At 37.6% G+C, this 26145-nt stretch overlaps 1 protein-coding gene across 4 annotated transcripts in view; it reads right to left on the bottom strand.

Moving 5' to 3' along the window:
- KIF13B (kinesin family member 13B) overlaps window positions 1-26145 on the bottom strand; it is a 196471-nt gene that overhangs the window by 152278 nt on the left and 18048 nt on the right. The gene's annotated exons all lie outside the window — the stretch shown is intronic.

Genomic DNA, 26145 nt, shown 5'->3' with positions numbered 1-26145 from the left:
TACATTAAATAAGAGTGATGAGAGTGGACATCCCTGCCTTGTTCCTGATTGTAAAGGAAACATTCTCAGTTTTTCCCTGTTGAGGATATTAGCTGTGGGTTTTTCATATATGGTCTTTACTATGTTGAGGTATGTTCCCTCTAAATCCACTTTGCTGAGGGTTTTTATCGTGAATGAATATTGTAGTTTGTCAAATGTTTTTTCTGCCTCTATTGAAATGATCATATAGTTCTTATCCTCTCTTTTATTAATGTGGTCTATCATGTTATTGATTTGAAAATACTGAAACACCCTTACAACCCAGGAATAAATCCCACTTGATTGTGTCAATGATTTTTTTTAATGTATTGCTGGATTTGGTTTGCTCATATTTTATTGAGAATTTCTGCATCCATGTTCATCAGTGATATTGGCCTGTAGTTCTCTTTTCTAGGTATCAGGGTAACGTTGTCCTCATAGAATGAGTTTGGCGGTTTTCCTTTCTTTTCTATTTTTTGGAAAAGTTTGAGAAGAATAGGTATTAACTCTTTAAATGTTTGGTAGAATTTGCCTGTGAAGCCAACTGGTCCTGCACTATTGTCTGTGGGGAGTTTTTTGATCACTTAATTCAGTTTCTTTACTCAGCATTAATTCTATTCCTGAATAGAATTTTGTACTGAAGCAAAGCACTAAAAACCTTGCTCAAATATATAAGGGTATGAGATGAGAAGTTCTGTTATAGCAACATCACACAAATCCTTGTGCAACTTCCACAGTACATGTAAAAAAAAATCACAAAGTGGTTTAACATCAAACGTTATTTTTAATGATCTATAAGCTACTGAATCAATTAGGCTCCTGAAAGAATTGGAAACTACCGGACTTCCAAGAGGAGTTGTACCCACGTCACAGAGTACTCATTTTCTCAATTTCCATATATGCTAAAGACTTCATCATAATAAGTTAATCACACTTGCTACTATTTTACTTAGTGGAACTTTGCTCAACTTCTCTAACTCAGAAAAAAAAAAATCAAACTTTAACTTCATTACACCTTTGACAAAATACTACTACTTGACAAGATGTCATCTTATGACATGCTTTAAATATACTTTCCTCAAAACACTGAGCTGCATTTTTAGTTGATTCAATTTATGGGAAAGTTTGTCCTATCATCTGCCTGACTATGTCTTTATTATCAAATCTTTATCCTAAATATCTTATCAAATCTTGATTATCTTATTATCAAACTAACCAGATAAATAAAACATGTTTTCTGTACAAAATAACCTGACCTATCTTTTTAAAACTCAAATAAAAGTTGTAACACTCATTTCAAGAACTATAATATGGAATACATTTTGTAAGATGGATTACTAAAAACAATCAGGTAAGGATCTAACTTATATACATTCAGTAATTTAAAATAGATAAAAGACAAGATAGATCAATATGCTGTTTCTCATTAACTGATTCATAATAATAAAATTTAATGTATAAATCCTAAAACTAGGAGCTATTTACAGAACAAGGAGTATGATAAAGATATGGTATTCCTTGGGTTAACATGTACATCAAACTCTAGTAATTGAATTCTTAAAAATAACTTAATAGGAATAAGGAAGAAGTCCATTAACTTTTTTAAAACGACAACATTAGACTTTTCCTACATATTTAATGAAAGAGTATATGGAACTATAAACCACTCTAGCACCTGGCATAAACTGTTTTTTTGTTAACAGGTGGCAGAAAATATTAAATATTTTATAGCTTGAAATGAGATGAGGACTGACTGTAATTGAAACAGATACTTCATGATGTGATCTAATGAAAGTACATTTCAACGGTCTTATTGAATCCTTATTAAATAAGGTATACCAAAAACCTGAAATAAAAGGCATAAAAATTTTATCTGTACATTTAGCTAATGCATCCTAAGGGAATAATTCCAGTCTTCCCACTTTGGCTTTAAATATTTTGCCTTCCAATTAACAGCTTGTCCCAGGGATGAATATTAAGAATAGACAAGAATTGCTTCTATTTTCCAGCCTGGGGATGTACAATTTGGTAACTGTAATTAATAACTAAATCTAAAAAGAAGGAAATTATTAAGAAATCATGACTTGTATCAGACCATCAGTCTATCAGCACAGAAGTGAAAAAGAAATATATATGGAATTAAAAATGGGAACGCAGCAGGCACATATTTGGGTGACTATTAGGGTGAAAATTTTAGCATTTAGTCTTGACTGACCTGAAAATCTTCATTGCTTTATGGTGGATTAAAAACAAAACCAACATACTTCTACACAGAGATATCAGTGATTCTGAGGTAAAAGGAGGAGCAAGAAGGGCTGTGTGGGTAAGCGTGCTGGGAAAGGACATCCGCAGGTCCTCCTGCCCACCCATCACAGGCTCCTAAGAATGTCCATGCAGTCAGTGAGGCCTGGAGCTCAATCTGGACACTTTGTGACCAGGAACCAATTTACTTAATTCCCATAAATGCAGAATGTGGATTAGATGTGTTCTATGAACTCCCAGTTAGCGCCGATCATCTATAACATGGAGAACTATGGACCCTGGTTATTTATCTGCCAGGCAGTCATGCCAGTCCACATTTTGAGCCCTCCTGAAATTTGTCTATTAGGGAACTCATTACACCATGACACCACTGAGAATTTGTCTGGGCCTAGGGAATTGGGACTTACTGAGGTGTCCGCTGCATTTTACATCAAGTATGGATCAATCCTGCTCCAGATCCAGAATGTACTGTTAGTCTTGCCTTGACCTAAAACTTTCCCTCCAACTTCTCTGGAGTTTTCTCAAAATAACTGTTAGCAAGTAAGCCGGATTTTCATCATCCCTTTTGCTATAACAAGGCCTAAGTACGTGTGTTTTACAACTATGAGCTTAGTCACCATACAATATAACACTTGGGAAGCTATCCACTGGTGCTCCTATCTAGACAAGTGGCTAAGGGGATGCTTCCTGTAAACATTAACTGGTGATTACAATAAAACCCTGCCCACCATGATCATTCTTCAGTCAGTAAGAAATACTTTTAACACAAGAACTGATCCAGCCAAGTACGTATTTACAAATGGGGTGGTAAAAATCTCTACTCAGAACGCTGAACTTTCATTTCCTATTCTGTGGATGTTCTCTAACTTGAAAACATAAATGTGTCCATTTCCAACCTGGAAAACTCTTTTCATCTGTTCTCCCTGCTGGGTGTTCAGGCCTCATGTACCATGTCTTGCCACTATCACCTTAACAGTCTCTGACCTGATTTTCCTATCTCCAGCTGCACTCCTGCCTACCCGATCCTCTATACCGTCATCAGCGTGACCTTGTATTAAGTTGTTTTGAGCCCAGTGGATCCAGATAGGCCTACTTTTTGTGTCTGGGCAAGATACTTAATCTCTCCATGCCTGTTTCTCTACCTATAACATGCAAATAATAATACTATTGCTGTGAGAATTAAATAACACGTGTAAGGTGCTTATAACCATGCCTGGATAATTATGTCATTCACATGCAAAAACCTTCTGTGCCCTCCCCTCCTTCATGTGTGGCTCCATTCTGCCTTTCCAGCTCCTACCCCACTGTCATTCTTTTCTCTGCAACTGAAGTATTTTTACTTCTGAACCAGACAGAACTGAAGTAATTTTAACTTTCATTCTTCCTCCTCCCTTTTCCAACACCCAGAGCATACATCACTATATTGATGTTTATCTAGATCATCTTATCATATTGCCTCTATTTTAGACAAGATCCTTGTCTTTATTTAAAAATACTCAGCCTGATCCCATAACACTTCATGGTTCTCTCCTATGGAATCCTTAGACTGTATTATTGGTACAATGTCATCGTCCCTACTAAATTATACCCCAAAAAAGGAAAATGGTGATAAATGCAAGTGTTAGTTTTAATCTACATGTAGGAATAACTAGCACTGAATATCCTAATCATGAATATACACTCCAGGGATAATGAGGTAGCATATGAGCGATTCTAATCAAGAATGCACACACTAGGGGTGCCTGGGTGCCTCAGTGGGTTAAGCCTCTGCCTTCGGCTCAGGTCATGGTCTCAGGGTCCTGGGATCGAGCCCCTCATCGGGCTCTCTGCTCAGTGGGGAGCCTGCTTCCCCCTCTCTCAGCCTGCCTCTCTGCCTACTTGTGATCCCTGTCTGTCAAATAAATAAATAAAATCTTAAAAAAAAAAAAAAGAATGCGCACACTAGAGTAGGGAATCTTAAACTGGATAGGATGAATCAGCATCTATGAAGACAGATGAGCTTCTAATTGAAGTTTAGTGATTACCCGCAATTACTAATGTAGATATTAAATTGTAATATTAGCAGTGACTTTGTCACCTATAAAATCACACCTATTTTCATGTCACATTTCTTTTTTAAAAAAATTTATTTCTATTTAAGTAAACTCCACACCCAACCTGGGGCTCCAACCCACAAACCCAAAGTCAACAGTTGCATGCATGCTTCACTGACTGAGCCAGCCAGGCAGCCCTCAAGTAACATTTCAACTTTTGCAAGTATCTAGCACTTACATTTGTCACAACTAGGTAATTAGAGCAGCAATTATTCCCAACACTGGATCTCGTTCATTAATACAGTAATAAATGAGCATATATTACTGTATCACATGTCTTTAAAAATATTTTCTAATAACTGTATTTCACCACATTTGGTTTCCTTTGTAATCCTTTGCATTTTATGCTTTTGAAAGATTATTCTAAGAAGGGCACAGACTTTATCAGACTGCCAAAGGAGTTCATGGCAAAAGGGGTTAAGAATTTCTGCTCTAGACGCAGATTTAATGTGGCTTCAGCTACCTTTTTTGTGATTAGTACTAGAGGGTTTGTTTATCAAGACAAGGAATGTCACAAATAATTTTTCACTGATAAACTGCATTGTGTTAAAACTATGGAGACTGACTAGAAATATTATATAGGTACCTCCATTCTTAGGAGAACAAAGTATAGGACTCTCACAAATCTAGTGTCCTGTGCCAGGGAACAGTGGGAACAAGAACAGTGTCCTGGGCCTAGGGCTCTAGCCTGACCTGAATTCAGATTCGGTCACATAATTCTAACTATGAGGTACCAAATCCTACTATATTTGTCTCAAGGGAAATTTTCTTGCAAGATGCTTTTTCAGATAACAAGATGCTTAACTGAAAGCTGTGACTTCACTGAGCTTAGAGGAACAGGTTGTCTGACTAATGTTGTGCCTGCCTATTAATAAATATGTAGCAGAATTCAGTCAGAATTTCATGGTAACATTCCCCCTGGTGGGGGCGGGGTGGGCAGAGAATGCTTATAAGCAATCACCTAGCTCTAATCCTAGGTGATTATATCTAATCTGATTATAAACAACCAAAATGGTAGTTCATAATACTCCTGCCAGACTAAAAAGCTGCATGAACCTGGAACAATTTTCCTTTTGCTCATCATTGTTTTCCTAGGTTCACTATCATCCTGACACACACAGAGCACAGAGGTCACTCAAAAAACAGGTACTAGGGGCGCCTGGGTGGCTCAGTGGTTTAAAGCCTCTGCCTTCAGCTCAGGTCATGATCCCAAGGTCCTGGGATCGAGCCCCACATCGGGCTCTCTGCTCAGCAGGGAGCCTGCTTCCTCCTCTCTCTCTGCCTGCCTCTCTGCCTACTTGTAATCTCTGTCAAATAAATAAATAAAATCTTAAAAAAAAAAAAACAGGTACTAAATGAAGTAATGAATGTGAATGGATTTCCCTAACTTCAAAATGTGAGTTTCTTTAAAAAAAAAAAAAAAAAAAAAGTCAGAGAAAGACATGATTTTACTTATATGTGGAATCTAAAAAGCAAATGAGCAAACAAAAAGCAGAAACAAACCCATAAATACAGAGAACACATGTTGCCACGTGGGAAGGGGTGGGGGAATGAGCAAAATGGGTGAAGGGGAGTGCAACATACAGGCTTCCAGCAGTTATGGAATGAATAAGTAACAGGAGTAAAAGGCACAGCACAGGGAATAGAGTCAGTGGTGTTGTAACAGCTTTGTAAGGTGACAGATGGTAGCTACACTTGTGGTGAGCACAGCATAATGTATAAACTTGTCAAATCACTATGTTGCATATGTGAAACTAAAGTAACATTGTGTGTCAACTATATTTTTAAAAAATAATAAAGTAACATGTTGAAAAATAAAAATAAAAGGGCTGTTTAGATTACAAAGGAATAATCAAATAAAAGACTAAGAATATTCAGTCTGATAAGAGAAAAGTAAAGCCATATAAAGAGTAAAACATTTCCAACAAATCCCAGATGACTTAAGCTTTGAAATTAAAAGTTCTGGAGGGCAGGGAGGAAGGAAGGGAGGGATGGAGGGAGGAAAGAAGGAAAGGAAACAAAGGAAGGAAGGAGGGAGGAGGAGGGAGAAAGGAAGAAAGGAAGAAAAGGAGGGAGAAAGAGAGAGAGAAAAAGAGGCGGGGGGAGAAATGTATGTATGTTCTCCTTATATCTTGGACAAGTCTTTCTTTTGCACCTTGCTATTCCAATCCTTAATCCCCAAATGAATTCATTCCTTGAAAATGTAAATTTCATGAGACCAGGATACTTTCTTTTATTCACTGCTGTATCCCTAGCACCTACAACAATGCCTGGCACATAGTAGGCATTCAATAAATATTTGCTGAATAAATGAAAAAAATAAACAATAAAAGAAACTGGGTGAGGGGTATACAGAGGAACTCTCTGTAGTAGCTTGGTAATTTTTCTGTAAGTTTAAAACTATTCCAAAATTAAAAGTTTATTTAAAAAAAAATTTTAAAGAGAGCATGTAGGGTCTCCTTAGTGACTCAGCTGACGTCAAGATTGTGAGCTCAAGTCTCATAGGCTCCATGCTAGATGCAGAGCCTACTTAAAAGAATAATTAATTAATTAATCAATTAATAAGAGCATGTCCTATTTACCTTTCCCTTATCAGGTACCTTGCCAGGGTTGCATATATTAACTATCAATCAATAACTGTTGATTGCCTATAGTTTTTCTCTAATCTGAATTAACCAATTATAATTTTTCAAATGTTTACAAATCCAGAAGAAACTTCTGTAAGATCTTAGAAGGCAATCAGAAACAGTTAGCTCATCTGGCTTTGAAAGAATGAGCACAGCAGACCTCAGTTCAGGTTCCAGCTCTGCCACTTACTAATTGTGTGATCCTGGGAAGTCCTACTGCCTCATTCCCCTCCTGAAAATTATGAGAAAAGGTGGTGCCTGTATCTTTTGTTGTAGGTACTTTTGTTGTACTTACAGGTAAAAACCTTGCAAAAGATCTAACACACTATAAGCAATAATACTGCCTATAAATAAGTGCTATTTATCATCAATCAGAAGATCCAAAAATTAAATTTTATTCACTCTTTGTATTTCCAAGAACTCTGTACTAGCTGTCCCTATATTTCTCACACCTTCGTTAAGTGTTCAAAGACCTTGACCACTGAGTTCCTTTTACCATAACAATAGCGCTCTGACCAGAACAAGAAAGCCAACTCTGAGAAATAGCATGCAAATCATTTACACTTCAGAGGAAACCCACAATCCCTGAAATAAATGTCTTATAGTTGCTATCTGAAGGGTTAAGAAACTAAAAAGTACAGCTTAAATCACCTAAGATTATTACCATTTAAAGGCAAAAGGGCATTATTTGTTATTAGGAACATGATATGATAATTTACTACATGCCTAACCCAGCCAATAAATATTTACTGAGTTATCTAGCATGTGCCAGTGTTGCTTGGAAAAAAATTACTTAAAATATGACATATTTTGGGTGTCTGGGTGGCTCAGTTGGTTAAGCGACTGCCTTTGGCTCAGGTCATGATCCCAGAGTCCTGGATCGAGTCTCACATCAAGCTCCCAGCTCCATGGGAGTCTGCTTCCCCCTCTGACCTCCCCTCCCATACTCTCTCTCTCTGTCTCAAATAAATAAATAAAATTTTTTTTAAATATATGACCTATTTCAATAAATAAAATTTTATAAAGCTGATCAAAATAAATAAATCAAGGAATAACAACAGCAGCTACCATTTACTAACATACTATGTGCCGGGCATTTTATTTTATTTTATTTTATTTTTAAGATTTTACTTAATTGTTTGACAGAGAGAGTGAGAGAGCACAAGTGGAGGCGAAGGGCAGAGGAAGAAACAGGCTGAGCAGGGAGCCCGATGCAGGGCTCTGTTGCCAGGACCCCAGGATCATGACCCCAGCTGAAGGCAGACGCTTAACTGACAGAGCCACCCAGGTGCCCCTGTGCTGGGCTTCTTATATAAATAACTCATTTATGACCCTAAAAATCATAAAAGTTCCATGTTATATCCACCTCCATTTTACAGAAAAGGAAACTGAAGCTCAGGGAGGTGAAGGAAACTTTCAAAGTCCCATAGCTGGTAAATGTAGACTCAGAACTCAAAGTGTAGTCTGAGTCATACTTCTCAGATGCTCTTCAACCAAGTCTCGCCTTTTCATGTCCTTATAAGCAACGATGATGGTTCAACTCTACTGGCAGCACCTCAATCCTAGGCCATTGCTAATTCTTATGAGGTAGAGAAATCAAAAAGTAATCCACTCTATGAAGAACAAACTTATCCTCTTCCTAATTTTTAAGTTCAGGTCTTTATTATTAGTGCCAGGTCAGGCCAAAGTACATCAGACCAACCGACAGTCACCTTAATATATAATCAAGAGAACCCATTAGTACATAGAGCAAGGGCATACAAAATGGATTTTCTTGGTGTGGATTCCTCAGAAAGCAAAACCCAAGGCTTATCATAGAGCACAGTCCCAGGGAAGGGGGGGAGGGATGGGAGGCAATGAGGTGTCAGATTATAGCCACATGAAGTTGGTCAGGATCCAGCTTGAGCTGGCAATGACCAGGGCTACAACGTTATCAAAGGCCCTGGGGAGAGGAGGCCAGGAAGATCAGAGGCGGCACACCAGAGATGCCTGATACAGAGGACTAAGGTGAAAGTGGAGTCAGAAAACCTCTGAAGCTTATGGAAATGACAAGGCCTTAGTTCAGTGCCAAGGTATGACTTAATCTTGAACCAGCCTCTGTCCCAGAATGCTACTTTTAAGCATCCTTCCGGATGTAAGTGGATAAAGACAAGCATATAGGTTCAGTCCTAATAAATCAAACTTTCAGGGAAAGGATTTTCACACAATAGGGGTTTCCTGTACTACTTACATAACTTAATTAGAATGACTAATGTGAAATAGTACCAAGTGAGTAGACAGTGTCTGGTTCCTTCCATTATATTGCAATTTCCAATCCCCCAAAGAGGAGAGCAGACTACAAGGATAGCCATGACTGACTGACTGACTAAGTGAGAGTAATAACTAAACAGGCAAAGATTCTGCTTACACATGGGGTTTCTGTTGTGGTAATATTTGATGAGACTAAAGTTGAGCAAGGAAGTCTGTGACGTATGACCAAAACAACAAGCCACCCAATTTTCTACACTGAAGAATATGTAAGTAAAACAAAATAATAAAGTACAATATAAAGTGTAGCTACTCTGCAGATTCTTATGATGGTTTTCATTTCATAGGGTAAAATTTATTTTGTAAAACACTTAGTAATTTTTTTAAAGTTTGTAACATCTAAAAAATAAAAAGGAAAAGGTTTGCCTTAATGGAGATTTAGATATACAGGTATTACTGCATAAAATTGCTATGAAAGTCCAAGGCCGCAAAACAAAGAACTCCAATCCAAAGAGCTTATACATGACAAATTCAACTTCCAAAAAATCTGCAAGGTTCCACTTAAGTATCAGTTAAGTGTCTGACTCCAGATCTTGGCTCAGGTCATGATCTCAGGGTTGTGAGATCAAGGCCTGCCTTGAATAAAATATTCTCTCTCTCTCTCTCCCCTGCCCCCACATCCCTCTGCCTACCAACCCCCTCTCTCTCCCTCTCTAAAAACAAAACATACACACACACACACACACACACACACACACACACACACACACACAAGACCTAACCAATATCATATCCTGAAACTTGAATTACTGTATTTCTGACTGAAAATAAAAATCCTTTTCACCCTCACAGTGACTACATTCTGCTGACATCTGAAATCTTTACAGTTATCAATCTTTCTATTTAGGAATATTTTTACGTTTTTTTGTTTAATTGTTATAAATTTTTAAACATGCAAGTTTATAAATCAAATAAATCCATCTTGTTGACAGTAAGGAGAATTTTTTTTTTTGTCAAAGGTTTCTTGCTTTCTTCACATCACTTTTAATATATACTCCTTTCTTGCCTTCTCTGTCTTCTTTAACATCCTAGTAGACACAGAATTTCACATAACCCACTGTGAAGAAGAGAACTATCCTGAGAATCTCACTCCCAGAGGAGCTCCTTCTTGAAAGGTATAGCAGACACCAAGAAAGCCAGCAGAACTAGCCCTCCTTAGGCACTGGGAACTGCAGGCTGAAGTCCCTCCAATAATAAGCACTACAGTTAAAATACATCTAAGCTTGTCTTTTCCACACATATTCTTTTTTCCTTTCTTTTTTTTTTTTTAAAGATTTATTTATTTATTTGACAGACAGAAATCACAAGGAGGCAGAGAGGCAGGCAGAGAGAGAGGAGGAAGCAGGCTCCCCGCTGAGCAGAGAGCCCGATGCGGGGCTCGATCCCAGGACCCTGGGATCATGACCTGAGCCGAAGGCAGAGGCTTTAACCCACTGAGCCACCCAGGTGCCCCCACATATTCTTTTTTTCTTTTAAAGATTTTATTTATTTATTTCACAGACATGTATCACAAGTAGGCAGAGAGGCAGGCAGAGAGAGGAAGCAGGCTCCCCACGGAGCAGAGTTTCTGATGTGGGGCTTGATCCCAAGACCCCAGACAAAGGCAGAGGCTTTCACCCCCTGAGTCACCCATGGGTCCCTACATATACTCTTTTTTTTTTTTTAAGATTTTATTTATTTATTTGTCATAGAGAGAGCACAAGTAGGCAGAGTGGCAGGCAGAGGCAGAGAGAGAAGCAGGCTCCCCCGCTGGACAAGGAGCACGATGCGGGACTCAATCCCAGGACCCCGGGATCATGACCGGAGCCGAAGGCAGCGGCCCAACCAACTAAGTCACCCAGGTGTCCCCCTACATATACTCTTATAAGACTTTTAGAGCCTGTCTCAAACCCACCCCATGAAGAAGCCTGTATGAGGTTAGGCTGAAGACTTTCCACTTTCCTCTTAGGGTAAGAGGACAATATACATAATTTTTTTCAATCTAAAAGTATTGCTTGGGCCTTTGCATGCCCAGCCCTATGCCAGATTTTAACATGTACAGATACTCTATACCTAGAAATCCTTTGAACTGTAAAGTATTTGGATAAGTTTCAATCCCTAACCCAAAGGGATCTAAAAAACATTGGAAGGACAAGATATGTGTTTGCAACTAGAGAATAAAAACATATATGTGTCAGGAGTGCACGTACTGTCCTACTTGGACAGCTGCCCAACTGAACTGGTCTGGGAATTCCCCTGCCCTCTAACAGCTGCTGGGAATGCTTCTCTGTACAGCCTACCTTCCTGTCTATCTCACCACAGCAAGAGCAAAGGAGTTCCTCTTCTCCACCCCTATCTTGCTTTCGCTGTTGTACTACTCCAGTAATATAAGGTGAGGACTCTGTAATGATGGAAGAGAGTACACCAAAGTGGACAGAGGAGGAAAGAAGATTCCCTCCTGGATCCTCTGCTGGGGACAAGTAATGGGTGACTGATAGATGGAAAGCAGAGGGAGAAGGAGAAACTTCAGGAAGTTGTGGAATCCCACCTTCTTTTCCAGGCTGTCCACTCCTCAAAGGGAAAGAAGTAGGATTATTTCAAATCCCTCCAGTCTTTAAGAAATCCCAATTTTCTTCTCCAAAACTGCCCATTCTCTCTTTTTTAAAAAAGACTTTATTTATTTATTTTAGAGAAAAAGAGCATGAGCAGAGGTAATGGGAGAGGGAGAAGAAGGCCCCCCACTCACCAAGCAGGGAGCCGGACCCCGGGCTCAATCCCAGGAGTCTGGGATCATGACCTGAGGGGAAGGCAGACGCTTAACTGGCACCCCCAAAACTGCCCATTCTCTTATCCCTCCAGCATCTGAATCTCATTTGAAAGCCCTCCAAAAAAATCACAAGTCACAAAACATTACATCTTAGTTTTTCAAATTCTCTTCCCACTGTTTACCCAGCAAACCCTATCAAGAGCAAGAGAACAATCAGAAGAGCTTAGAACGAACTCCTTAACCCAAAAGAGAGGGTTAGATTTTTTAGGACTGCTAACCTGGAACTCTTGAATAAAAGAATTATTGCTTAGAATGTCTTAGTTAAATAGTGCTATACACTTCAGAAATACCACAGGTTAAATAGGCTTTTGTAGGGACCTAGAGATAATTTACCCATTTATAGGATACTGCTTAGAAGGGGAAAAATAAATATGTTCTAAAATTCTGGTAAGTATATCAGACAATTTTAATTTACCTGACAATTAATTAATTTACCTGACAATTTGATGAGTACCAAACAATTTTAATTTGCATTATATTTGAGGATCAGAGATTCTCAAACTTTTTGGTATCAAGACTCCTTTACATTCTTAAATATTACAAGGACCCTAAAGAGCATTTTATTATATGGCTTACAGCTCATGGAAAATTTTTTGAACGACAAACTAAAGTTGAGAAATTTTTAAAATATTTTAATAATTCATTTAAAAATAGCAAAATTACATGTTAGCATAATTATTATTTTTAAGAAAAATAACTGTCCTCCAAAACAAAAATATGTAAATGTAACTATGTATTTAGTGAAAGTAGTACTGTTTCATATTTGTATAAATTAATGTTAACATATTAAGTTGAACATGTAATAATTTATAAAGTCATGTCAACAATTATGGAATTCACATGGCTAAACTTAATGAACTAAAGAAAAACTGAGAACATGACATATTCAGAATGTAACAACAGAGAGTCTCCAAAAGTAATGTGAGCCCCAAAATCCCGGGCAAAGGTCAGGAAAGAATGTTTTTTGTGACTGAACCCAGTAAAAATCTACACCAAGGGTTATAAATGGAAAGGTCCACAGGGGCCAGGTAAATAATGTAAATGAGGGAGCTGACCAGCTGGGGACCTGAGAGCTCATGACCTTGTCAAAGGAGGAAATAAGCCCAGTGTTGCCAGATTTTCAGGCTGTTTAAGAAAAACTGCAAATCTAAATTTTCATATGAAACTTCCTGATTTTTGAACACTGAAACTGCAAGCCAAACAAAACATACCCCTATAACATACCCCTAAACAAACCCCCAGCTTGCAAAACCTATTTATTAGAAACAGAGTTATTTAATCTTTAGGAAATTCTTCCCAAAGGAAACTCATCCTTCAGTATGATCCTAATATTAGATCACTAGGAAACAGTACACAACTATAATGAAACAGCACTGAAACAAAAGGTTGTTGTCAAAATGACAAAAATAAAACAAAAGCCATGGTGCGAGGGGAGTAAACAAGTGACTGTTATCTAGTGGGCAAGGATGCTAGAAAACAGCCTCCATATGGCAGAGCAGATCCAGACGGCTCATCAGGCTCTACCATTGTCTTGAGAAATAATCTTTGTAAAATCTTCGTAAAATCTAACTCCCAGCCTCAAAAATCACTCCTTCAACTACTAACCAGGGAAAATATCAGAATGAGGGACTTTTGAGAATAAGCACTAATAAAACAGCTCTAATCAATCAAGAGCCATTCTCTGAGCACCTTTGCGTAGAAAGCACTGTAAGTGACACAAAGAAAAAAAGTGGTCTCAGCTTTCAAGCAGCTAGTCTAAAAGGGGAGGAGGCCTCAAAACACACAAGAAAGGGGCGCCTGGGTGGCTCAGTGGGTTAAAGCCTCTGCCTTCAGCTCAGGTCATGATCCCAGGGTCCTTGCTTCCCCCTCTCTCTCTCTGCCTGCGTCCCTGCCTACTTGTGATCTCTCTCTGTCAAATAAATAAAAATCTTAAACACACACACACACACACACACACACACACACACACACACAAGAAAACACTAAACAATACAGGCACTGGAAAACAGGGCAGGACAAACATAAAAGATGTCACCTAAGCAGTAACAGTGCTTAAGTACTAGAAATAATAAATGCTCTCAATTCAAAATATTCTAGATTACAGGACAGAGAAGCAGTTTTAAAGGAAGATCAGACTGGTATTAGTGGGTTCCAGAAATCAGTTAAAAGCTATGTTGTAATCTAAACAGAAGGCAATTATGGTCCTTAACTAGGGTAATGTCAGAGAGAGGAAAGGAATGTTGGGATAAAAATACTCACCAGAAAAATCAGCGTGATTTGGCATCTGACTAAGAATAACACATCCTCTGTAATAAATTCACCTACTAATCTATCTACAGAACAAGTGACTGAATTTCTTCAACAACTGAGGGAGCAACAAATCAAAAGATAAATAATCCAATTGCAATGTAGAGACTGTATTTATATGCTATTCAAAACAAACTATATGGGAAAAAAATTTATCAGATAGTTAGACATGTAAACACTGAAAATTTGATGCTTTACATAACTATTGTTAATTTTCTAGGTGTACTAATGGTGTTGAAGCAATTGCTAAAAAATTGTAAAAGATACATTAAAATATCTGTGGTTAAAATCAGATTTACTTCAAACTAATATAGGAAAGAGGAAAGAGTTGAAGATGTGGTTACGACCATATTACCCATGGGTTAACAGTTTCGGAAACTGAGTGACAGGCACATAGGGGTTCGTTATACTATATCCTGTCTACTTTGATGTATGTTTTAAAAACTCTATAATAGGGTAGCCTGGGTGGCTTAGCCAGTTACGCATTTGCCTTTGGCTCAGGTCATGATCCCAGAGTCCTGGGATCGAGTCCCACATCTGCCTCCTCGCTCGGCAGGGAACCTACTTCTCCCTCTGTCTGCCGCTCCTCCCCCTGCTATGCTCTCTCCTTCTTTCTCCCTGACAAATAAAGAAAATATTTTTTAAAAAAATTAAAAATAAAATCTCCATAACAAAAAGGTTGTGTGTTTTTTTTTTTTAATTTTATTTATTTGAAAGAAAGAGAGAGAATGTGTGTGCACACAAGTTGGGAGAGGGTAGGCATACAGAGAAGCAGACACCCCACTAAACAGGGAGCCTGATGGGCTCGATCCCAGGACCCTGAGACCATGACCTGAGCTGAAGGCAGACGCCTAACTGATTGAGCCATCCAGGCACCCTGATAACACAGTTTTTAAAAATTAAATGGCAAATGCAATTTTTACTTATTCGATGATCTTTATGTAAATTCTATTTCTGTTTTCCTAAATGTAAAACAAAGGATAATTGACTTGTTTCATATATAGGCCAAAACAGGAAGATAAAAATTCATCACTGCTCTTAATTAGGACCCAATCCATTGAGGTTTTTATTTAATTATAAATACATATAAATGAGATTTGATCAAAGTAAAGCAAAAGTAAAATTCACCATCATATAAGACACTCTTTTAACAAACTTAGGAAGAAGGAAAAAGGGCTCCAGAACCCTAAGCTACTAATTTGCAAAAGAGATCATTTTTCATGTTAGCTAAATATCACTCTCATTAAAAAAAATGCACAATGCTCAAAAGTACACAATAGAATCATTTCAAATCTGACTCTGCAAAAATCTAACCTTACAAAGTCCGTAAGAGACTAATTAAACTTCTCTACTCTTCAGTTTTCTGTTTTGCTTTGTTTTTTGTTCTACTAGTATATTTACAGACATTCTGTGCTAAAAATAATTTGACCACAATGTAATGGAACTAAGGATTAATAAAGATTATCCTAATTCTTAGCTTGATACCTGCCAAAGAGCTTATGTTCAACTATTGAATGGATAATAAAGATTCCTAAGGTATTGTGATACAGCAATTTTAGAGTGGTCTCTCATGTGACACTTCCTCAGGGAGCACTGCTACCTTCTCTTTAAAAGAGAAGTCTAGATTCTTACACAATATCTAGTTTATATTAGCAACAACTCCTACACTAGATATTGAGACAAAGAACCCTTAAAAAAAAAGCACTGCCAAACAAAAAAACAATTTTAAATACCTCAATAGGTACAACTTGATAGTTTTACCTAAATTTTATTTGAAGTTAGACACCCAATATACCATATATTATCTCATAATTTTATGCTGAATCCAGAATTCTGGGTAAATTCAAAACATTCAATTCCTATTACCATAAGTTTTTAAAAAAAGGTTTTATTTATCTGAGAGACCGAGAGGTAAGAGGGTGAGAGAGGGAGAAAGGAAGAGAGAGGGGGAGCATGAGCAAGAGTAGGGGAGCCACATATGGGAAAGGAAATAGCAGACTGAGCAAGGGGCCCAACACAGAAATCAATCCCAGGACCCTGGGATCATGACCTGAGCCAAAGGGAGATGCTTAACCAGCCAAACTACCCAGGCTCCCCTCCTATTAACCATAACTTAATCTAGGGGCACCTGGCTGGCTCAGTGGGTTAAGCCTCTGCCCTCGGCTCGGGTCATGATCCCAGGGTCTGGGATCGAGCCCCCGCATTAGGCTCTCTGCCCAGCAGGGAGCCTGCCTCCCCCTCCCCCTTTGCCAGCCTTTCTGCCTACTTGTGATCTCTCTCTCTCTGTGTCAAATAAACAGATAAAATCTTAAAATAAAAAAATAAATAACTTAATCTAGTAACTAATCATGCCCAGTAACTCTAAGTCCTCATTGTATCGAATGTCAGTAAACAAGTAGTATTTCGGGCTCATTGACAGACACTCTCTATTCTGGTATTTAAAGAAAAAAGTTTATTTCTTCATATTGCTGTACCAATAAAAGAATGAGATAATATTGATATAGCCATGACAACGCTAAAATATCACCAACTCTACTATGATAATCTAATTTTCGTTCAGACAGGTTTACTAACAAACTATCACACAGTTCATTTTGGCACTCTACTAGCCTTTGCTGGTAAACGTGGAAAAACACACATTTATTGTTATTTGATTATTTACTACTATTAACCATGCAAAGACATGAATACAATCTTTATTATCTTTTTAGCTTTTAAGAGTTTCTGTGATTCATTTTCACAACTATATTCATAAGTAGTACAAGATTTATACACTCAATGTTCATTGTATTTTTTAAGGGGGCGAAATCATCTAAAATTTCTGAGTACACTAAACAATGCTTCCCCCTCTTTAGTCTGACATAATCAGGGTAGACAGGCTCCCCCAAGGAAGAGCCTCTTTATGAAATTAAAACATACCACATACTGTTCTCCAGAGGAGTAAATTTTATTTGGGCAGAATTATTAGCCTCACTCAAGTCATTTCACAGCAGAGAGAACAAACAGGTCTATTGTACATACCATAATTACATTTTGCATGACTTCCTTCAATTAAAATCTTTACTTAAATTAGTAACCATATAGCAGTAAAGAAATTTTAAAAGTCATTATCTAATATGACCTAATGATGCCTTCCACTAACAAGGAATTACTCTGAAAATGACTTCTGATATTTCAAAGCAGTTAGCAGCATTAGGCCCTCTCCTAGGTAGCATTACTCAGTACATTTGCAAGAGAAATGTATGTGCATGTGTCAGCCTCACTATACTCTGCATATTTGAATATATCTGCATATATTCATTCTTCTACCAGGATCAGAGTACTACAAACCTCCAAAGAAGGGCCTGAGTGTGCTTTGCTCATGTTAGTTACTAATGACTTGACGAACCTGATGTCTAGTATAAAATAAGAAGGAATAAAAAGAACTTTAATGACCTTACCATTACTGATTGAGATCAACATCTCAGATATTCTCACTACACTGGCAGTTATCATCTTCATATGTATCAATTAAACTTCAGGTTAAACATGATCATATGGGAAAAAGAGGGAAGCACCACAGCTTTACTACAAAACAGAAAAACTCTGCATATCTGTGCCATTTATGGCTAGTTCCATCCATGTTGAAGAGACTTTCCTACATGTACTAAAGAACAGGCCATCTCACATAATACCAAAGAAATCAGTGTTCAGATTCATTAAGGTCTTAAGTCCAACTCTCAAATATTTTCTCCTTCAGAAAACTCTCACCTTCAAATCTTACACTTGGTGGGGCAGGGTAAAATAGAACTATAAGAGAGACTCCAAAGTCAGTGTATTAACTCTCATCCTGTTACACAAACACACACACACTCACAAATGACAGAAAACACAGAACTAAAGAGGAAAGTGGATTAACGGATCTAGGGACGAAACAATGCAATTTTTCCTGAGAATTTCCTTCCCTTTTGGGTTTCAGTTCTGGTGTTTAAAGCAGCACCTCTCAGTGCGCACAGCTCAGTGATCCACAGTTTCCTCAAAGAGTTGGAAGGACACTAAAACAATTTCACTGCTTCTTTTGCTGGGAAGTCACTATAAACAACAAATGAGGAGAGAAAAGCTTTTGTTTTGGGTTGGTTTTTTCAGAAGGAAGAAAGGAGGAACCAGATATTTGGTAAAATACCAACATTTAGCTTTCCTCCCCAAGATGAACTCAGGATTTTTTTTTTTTTAAGCGTCTATTAACACTTTTTTTTCTTTAGCTTTTAAGAATCAGGCATTAGGCAGCTTTTCCTGCTCACAGGTCCTGTCCATGCTTTAAATAAATTAATTAATAAATATCAGGCCTTAATCCATATAAGTAGTCAATCTTTAAGTCACATAATTGACCTTTTTCTAGAAAAAATGCACTTTGCTTACACATAGTGGTATGCAAACAATTTACAAATAAATATATATATTTATATATCAAAATATATTGAAAATATAAAGAAATACAAGGGAAAGATAAAAAAACAACTTCAGGGCGCCTGGGTGGCTCAGTTGGTTAAGCGACTGCCTTCAGCTCAGGTCATGATCCTGGAGTCCCAGGATCGAGTCCCGCATCAGGATCCCTGCTCAGCAGGGTCTCTGCTTCTCCCCCTGATCCTCTCTCCTCTCATGCTCTCCCTCTCTCTCATTCTGTCAAATAAATAAATAAATAAATAAATAAATCTTAAAAAAAAAGGTATTAAAAAATGTTTAGGTTAAAACATAAAAGTGTTTTATTCTTTAAACCCCCTTGCATACTATTATTTTTTAAAATCTGCTCGATTTTTAAAACCCTGTCAACAAGTATGGCTCAGTAGAAAAGTATACTAGAACCTGGGGTTCCAAATCAGCAGCCAAGGGCTGAACCTGGCCAAGACTTGTTTTGTTTGGACAGCACAATGTTTTGTTTTGCTTTTTAGCTGTAATTTGAATGCCTTCGGGCAGGGTATGCACTCTCCAATTAGCCAGAGTCACCACCATTTTTTCCTTTTCAGTACATGAAGAGTTCCTTAAAACCTTAAGAAATTGGAATCTGCATACACTGCTGGTGGGAATGTAAAATGGCGCAGCTGCCTTGGGAAAGTCTGGCAGCTCCTCAAAATATTAAGCATGGAGTTACTATATGATCCAGCAATTCCACTTCAAGATATCTACCTAATAGAAATGAAAACATATGTCCATACAAAGACCAACACAAATGTTCACAGCGGCATTACTCATAATAGCCAAAATGTGGGAAAAAACCCCAAATATCCATCAGCTGATGAATGGATAAACCAAACAATACAACGAAATATTATTCCACCATAAAAAGAATGTAGTACTGATAAATGAGACTTGGATAAACCTCAAACACATTATGCTAAGTAAAAGAAACCAATCACAGAAGACCATGTGCTGTATTATTTCATTTATATGAAATGTCAAAATTGGCAAATCACAAATCTATAGAGACAGAAAGTTGAGTAACAGAACGATTTAAATGTCATAAAATTGGATCATGATGCTGGCTGTACAACTCTAAATATAATAAAAACCACTGAACTGTTCACTTCAGAGGGGATGAATTATATAGCATATTTTTTACATTTCAATAAAGTAATTTAAAAATAAATACACCAAAGGCATCAATCCAGTTCTTAGAGTCTGTGATTTAATGCCTAAATCTGATTCTTAAATTGTTGTGTGGTAAGACAACACGGTTCTTGAGGTAACAACTACTTTCAGAATAATACTGATATTTGCCTTTTTCACTATGCTGATACTAGCCCTCATGATACAAAAACAATGGCGGCTAAAAGAACTGGCACTTTTGGCACAGTGACACCAAAGTCTACTGGTTACTAGTAGTCATTACATCTTCACTGCCACACACCCAGAGCCAAAAAAGGAAAAAGTCTTTTCTCACTTCAGGATGTCCTTGATAAGGAGGAAAAATTATGAATTTTATTCAATCTCTACTCTTGAGTACACATCTTTTTTAAAATTACATGTGAGAGGGGTGCCTGGGTGGCTCAGGCAATTAAGCATCCAACTCCTGGTTTCAGCTCAGGCCATGGTCTCAGGGTCCTGAGATTGGCCCCACAACCAATGGGCTCCATGCTCACAAAGGAGTCTGCCTGGGATTCTCTCCCTCTCCCTTCGCCCTTCCCTTGGCTCACTGGCTCCCTCTCTCTCTCTCCCTAAAAAAATAAACAAATAAAATCTTTTATAAATAAATATAATCACATGTGACAAAATGGGAAGTGGCCATGAAGCACCTCTGCTTCATACTAAAATATAAAAGGTGTGATTCCATGAGTTGTGGGCCAAACTAGTCACTTTTTTAATAGAACACCATTTTTACTAGAAATAACTATCAGTTCCTATGGGAAAATGCCTTCCCATTTCCAAATTCACCTATATATCACTTTAATAACACAACTGCTTCATAAACTGGGAGCTGCCAATCTCCACAGGAAATCACACCTTACTTCCCTTTAAAACAATATTAGTATTAAAAAAAAAAAACCAATATTAGGATTTCAATTAACTTGAGCCAGAGTTAGAGGGAAATGCCTGTTTTGTGGGCAGAGGAGGGAGGGAATAAGGCAAAAGGCAGAAGATAAACGTTAGCCTAAGAAACTATTTTGCCTTATGATGGTGACAGGCTAACTAACATTAACATTTATTACAGGTTAAAAGTTTAACAAGTTTTAAGAGTTTGTTTTAATTCAAACAAAATAAGGCTTAAATATTTACTCAGCTATTTAAAAGGGGACTGTTCTAGGGACACCTGGCTGGCTCAGTCGCAAGAGTGTGCGACTCTTGATCTTGGGGTTGTGAGTTCAAGCTCCACGCTGGGTGCGGAGATTACTTATATAAATAAACTTTAAAAAGGGGGGGGGGCTGTTCTATACCATGGTATTACTTATAACTAGTTACAAAAGGGACTTAAAGTGCTCCTAAATGCAAAGATTCCAATGTTGAGAATTACACTTGCAAAAATCTACTAAAATAGATAATGAATTGGTCATTTCTTAGCCCTAAAAGATAATTTGTAAACATGTCGCTGATGAAGATCTGAAAAATCCCAAGGACCAGTCTGGAAAACTAAACTGATGCAGGGCAAAAAAGTAATTTCAAAAAGACATATAATTGTACTAGTAGTCTAAGCGGTGTGGTGCAACAGAAGGAAAAATAGAGTAAACCTAGGAGTGTATAGCTAGTACTCCACACGTGAGAAAAAGATGGATCTGGTGGATGCAAGTCTATCAGTCTGAAGCACTGGACCAGAGTTTCTTAAAATAGAATGACTTTGTCCTTAATCTTTTCCCTATTTAATAAAATGTCCCTTTGTTCTCACCCTATGCTAAATCAATCTTTTGACCTGGTTTCCCAAGTCAGTTGATATTTTATTCACTGTAAACATCAAATTAGGGGTCATAGCTCTCTAACACATGGCATGTTATTCCTTAAGAGCCCCCATCAACTTAAGGCAAACATAAAATTAAGTTTTTGACTTTGTAAAGTTGAAATTTTTACAGAACTAATTTTTCTTATTGTTTAATTTTTTTTTTTTTATTTTTGAGAGAGGGAATGTAGGGTGGGGAAGAGGGGCTGAGGGAGAGGGAGAGAATCTTAAGCAGGTTCTGAACTCACGCAGAGCCCAACAGTGGGCTCAATCTTATGATCCTGAAACCAGCAACAATTACGAAGAAATCAAGAGTTGGACATCCAAACCACTGAGCCACCCAGGCACCCCTAGAACCAGATAATTTTTTGATAAGTATGCACACTCTAGTATTGAAGTGAATGTATTTTGGTTTAAAAAATTTTACTTCCTTTATGAAAGTATATTACAGCTCACCAAACATCACAAATACAACCCATTTCTAACAGTAATATTTAAAGTAATAACTAACATTTATATAAGGTTTATTGTATACCAGGCACTGCCATTTTACATATTTTAACTTGTTTTAATTGTCATAACAACCTATCTCCTCTTTACCAATGAATAAACTGAGGCAGAGGACAATTAAGTAACCTGCTCCATAGCATACATGGTTAAGTGGTAAAAGTGATATTCAATCCAGGATTTCTGGCTCCAAAGTCAGGATTCTTAATCTCTTAGCCTTGTGTTACCAGTTTTCTGATTTTTAAGCATCTTATTTTTCAGAACAGTTTTGGAATTCCATATATAGCAGAGCAAGAAATATTTCCCAAATCCTCATGATTAAGCTATTTTTTTTCAAAGATTTATTTATTTATTTGAGAGAGAGAGAGAGATCACAAGTAGGCAGAGAGGCAGGCAGAGAGAGAGAGGAAGGGAAGCAGGCTCCCTGCTGAGCAGAGAGCCCAATGTGGGACTCGATCCCAGGACCCTGAGATCACGACCTGAGCTGAAGGCAGCGGCTTAACCCACTGAGCCACCCAGGCGCCCCTGATTAAGCTATTAAACTAGAAATGGTTTACCCACTCATTTAACCATGGCTTCTATTAGTATTAATAAGCACAAACATCAAATCATGAAACTGTCAGAAATTAATACAAAATTAATCAGAAAAATATATAAACCATTATTTTAAAATGTACATATGTCCACTTTCAAAGTATACTAACTTGAGTTGTAAGTACACATATAAAATTAGTCATGGTTTTAGATTAATAGAATTGGATACTATTCTAGAAGCATGGATTTTATAGCTTTTAAAGAAAAAATATTAATTTTAGCTTTTCTGACTACTAATTTATTTTTTTTAAGACTTTATTTATTTATTAGAGAGAGAGAGCGAGCGAGCACAGGCAGAGTGGCAGGCAGAGGCAGAGGGCGAAGGAGGCTCCCTGCCGAGCAAGGAGCCCGATATGGGACTCGATCCCAGGTTACCGGGATCATGACCTGAGCCAAAGGCAGCCATTTAACCAACTGAGCCACCCAGGCATCCTGTGACTACTAATTTAAAATGACTCAAATCACTTACATGTTAACTCTAAATTCTTAACTCTCTCGTTATATAGCTCCTATAAAACATAACTTGTTTTATGGATTAGTCATTCTACAAACTAGACTATAATGAACCTCATATCACATAAAATAGTTTTAATTTATGTTTTCTTCCGATTTTTCTTCACATTTAATGAAGCCAACCTGTACCACTGGACCACTACATTCCAAAATTTCTATTTTCTCTTTTCACCTTGATAGCATATTAAAAGAAAAAGCACTTCTCAAAAGGCAATCTTTTATTATACTAACAATGGTCTTTTTTTTATGTCTATATTTTTTAGTAACCTCTACACCCAATGTGGGGCTTGAACTCACAACCCAGAGATCAAGAGTCACATGCTCTTCCAAATGAGCCAGCAAGTAGCCAGCAATGTTCTTGGTTTTTATCTGGGTGCCACTTACAGGAGTTATGTTCAACTTATGAAAATTCATCAAGCTAAATACATTTCACTCTATAAAAGCTATTTTTTAAAAATCTGTGCTTAACTTTACTTCATCAAAACCCAAAACATACCAACCTTATTGGAAGCTGTCATTTTTTAAAGTTTTTTATCCAACCCTGTACAGCACTGAATGATATTCAATTTGTATCTGCAGCATATGGAAAAAAGAGCTATCCAAGATACTCTATAGAACCAGAACAGCTATTTAATTCTTTCACAGACCCCTGAGATTTAAAGACCTCAAAAGGAAAGAAAATATATTTTTCAGCTTTCATGTTGTCATTTTATTCTCACAACAACTTTATCAGGTAGATACTATCACACACTTGTGGCAGACTGTATTTTCCGAGGGCAGCCACAATAACATATATCCCATCCTAAAGGCTTTTCTTATGTGACACTGATGCTCCTCCATTACAGATGAGCCTATATTTTCTCTTCTGGAAATTGTTTAGAGCTTTAGATCAGCCTTGAGTAAGAAAAGATGACAAGAAGATACTGGGTGACTCCCAAGGTTAGGACATAAAAGGCAATGAATGCTACTTTCACCCAGCTTTCTCGCTCTCTCAAGACACCTGCCCTTGGAACCTGCCAGATGGTGAGCAGGTATTCTGCCTACTGCCTCAGCTACACCTCCAGCCACCAGGCAGCATCAACCACCAGATCTGGGTGACCCACCCTTCTCCAGATGATTCCAATCCCCAACCTTCAAGTCTTCCAGCTATGCCCCAGACAGCATGAGGCAGAGATAAGCCATCCCTGTCTGAATTCCGGGCCCACAGAGACCATGAGATAATAAATGATCACTATTGCCTTAAGCCATTAAGCTTCTAAAGATAACTGGTTATGCAGCAATATAAAACTTAGAAAACTGAAACACTTTATAAATAAGGAACACAGGTAGGTAACCACACTACCAAGTGGCAAAGCCAGAATTTGAATCCAAGTCAGTCTACAGGTAAAGCCTACAATCATCCTACCAAAGGATAGTGTCTCCAAGTTATGCAGCAATATAAAACTTAGAAAACTGAAACACTTTATAAATAAGGAACACAGGTAGGTAACCACACTACCAAGTGGCAAAGCCAGAATTTGAATCCAAGTCAGTCTACAGGTAAAGCCTACAATCATCCTACCAAAGGATAGTGTCTCCAAGTTATGCAGCAATATAAAACTTAGAAAACTGAAACACTTTATAAATAAGGAACACAGGTAGGTAACCACACTACCAAGTGGCAAAGCCAGAATTTGAATCCAAGTCAGTCTACAGGTAAAGCCTACAATCATCCTACCAAAGGATAGTGTCTCCAAGTTTTTCAGAGGTAACCCACTTCCAAATAAAGCAACAATCTCCAGAATTAAAATTCCAAGAGCAATAAACAGCCTCCAATATTAGTAATTTCATTTAATACTCAGAACAATAGATCATTCAATCAGCAAGCTCAAAATCCTAGCATCATTTTTGACACATCTATACCCTTTACACTCTAATAACTTCATTATCTGATAGTACCCATAACCTAGTGATACTTATGAAACAGCCCTACCTCAAAGACGGTAAGTCCAAACAATTACAGAGCACTTAACAAAAGATTTTAGCAATAATTTGATCTTCAGAAAACATTTCTTTGATATTGGTAAGGCATATACCATACAGATAAGACTCAAAAAAGTTAAAAATAACTAGCTACTAGTTTAGATACTACTACTTAAAAACAACATAGTTAAGTAGGGGTTTGATTTAAGATTTTCTGACTCCAAGTCTAACGCCCTTTCAACTCAATGACTCAACCTGAAACAACATTTATGAAGTGCCTTCTGTCTGTATTTCCATGCACAACATTGTCTCTCTAAGTTTAAGTATCTACTTCATACAAAGCACCATGGAAGGTACTGTCTCTCTAATTTGTATAATTTACTTCCAGGGTGAGTAGAAAAACATCTCTGAAATCAAGCTGATCTCTATAAAAAGCCAGTCTTTCCCCAGTTGCAACTATTCTCTCTACACAGCCAACTGACTTTTCCTAATCCACTCCCTTAACCATGTTAAGATGTCAAAGATGACATCTTACCATAAAAATATAGGTCAAATTCCCTTATCGGCTTTCAAGGTCTTCTGTAATCTGAACCTAGCCTGTTTGATTAAATTAACTCCCCTGTGCTTGCTGAGAAAAAACAAATGAATCTCTGGTTTCTTCCCCAAATTCGCTTTCTTTACACTTTCTGGCCCTTCCTTTTGTTCATATTATCATCCAAATCCAGAAGTGATTCATCTTCAACCCCT

Source organism: Mustela erminea, chromosome 2 (assembly GCF_009829155.1).
Source record: "Mustela erminea isolate mMusErm1 chromosome 2, mMusErm1.Pri, whole genome shotgun sequence".
Classification (NCBI taxonomy): Eukaryota; Metazoa; Chordata; class Mammalia; order Carnivora; family Mustelidae; genus Mustela; species Mustela erminea.
The sequence above is the reverse complement of the archived record's forward strand: the minus strand, read 5'-3'. Positions and strand labels throughout refer to the sequence as shown.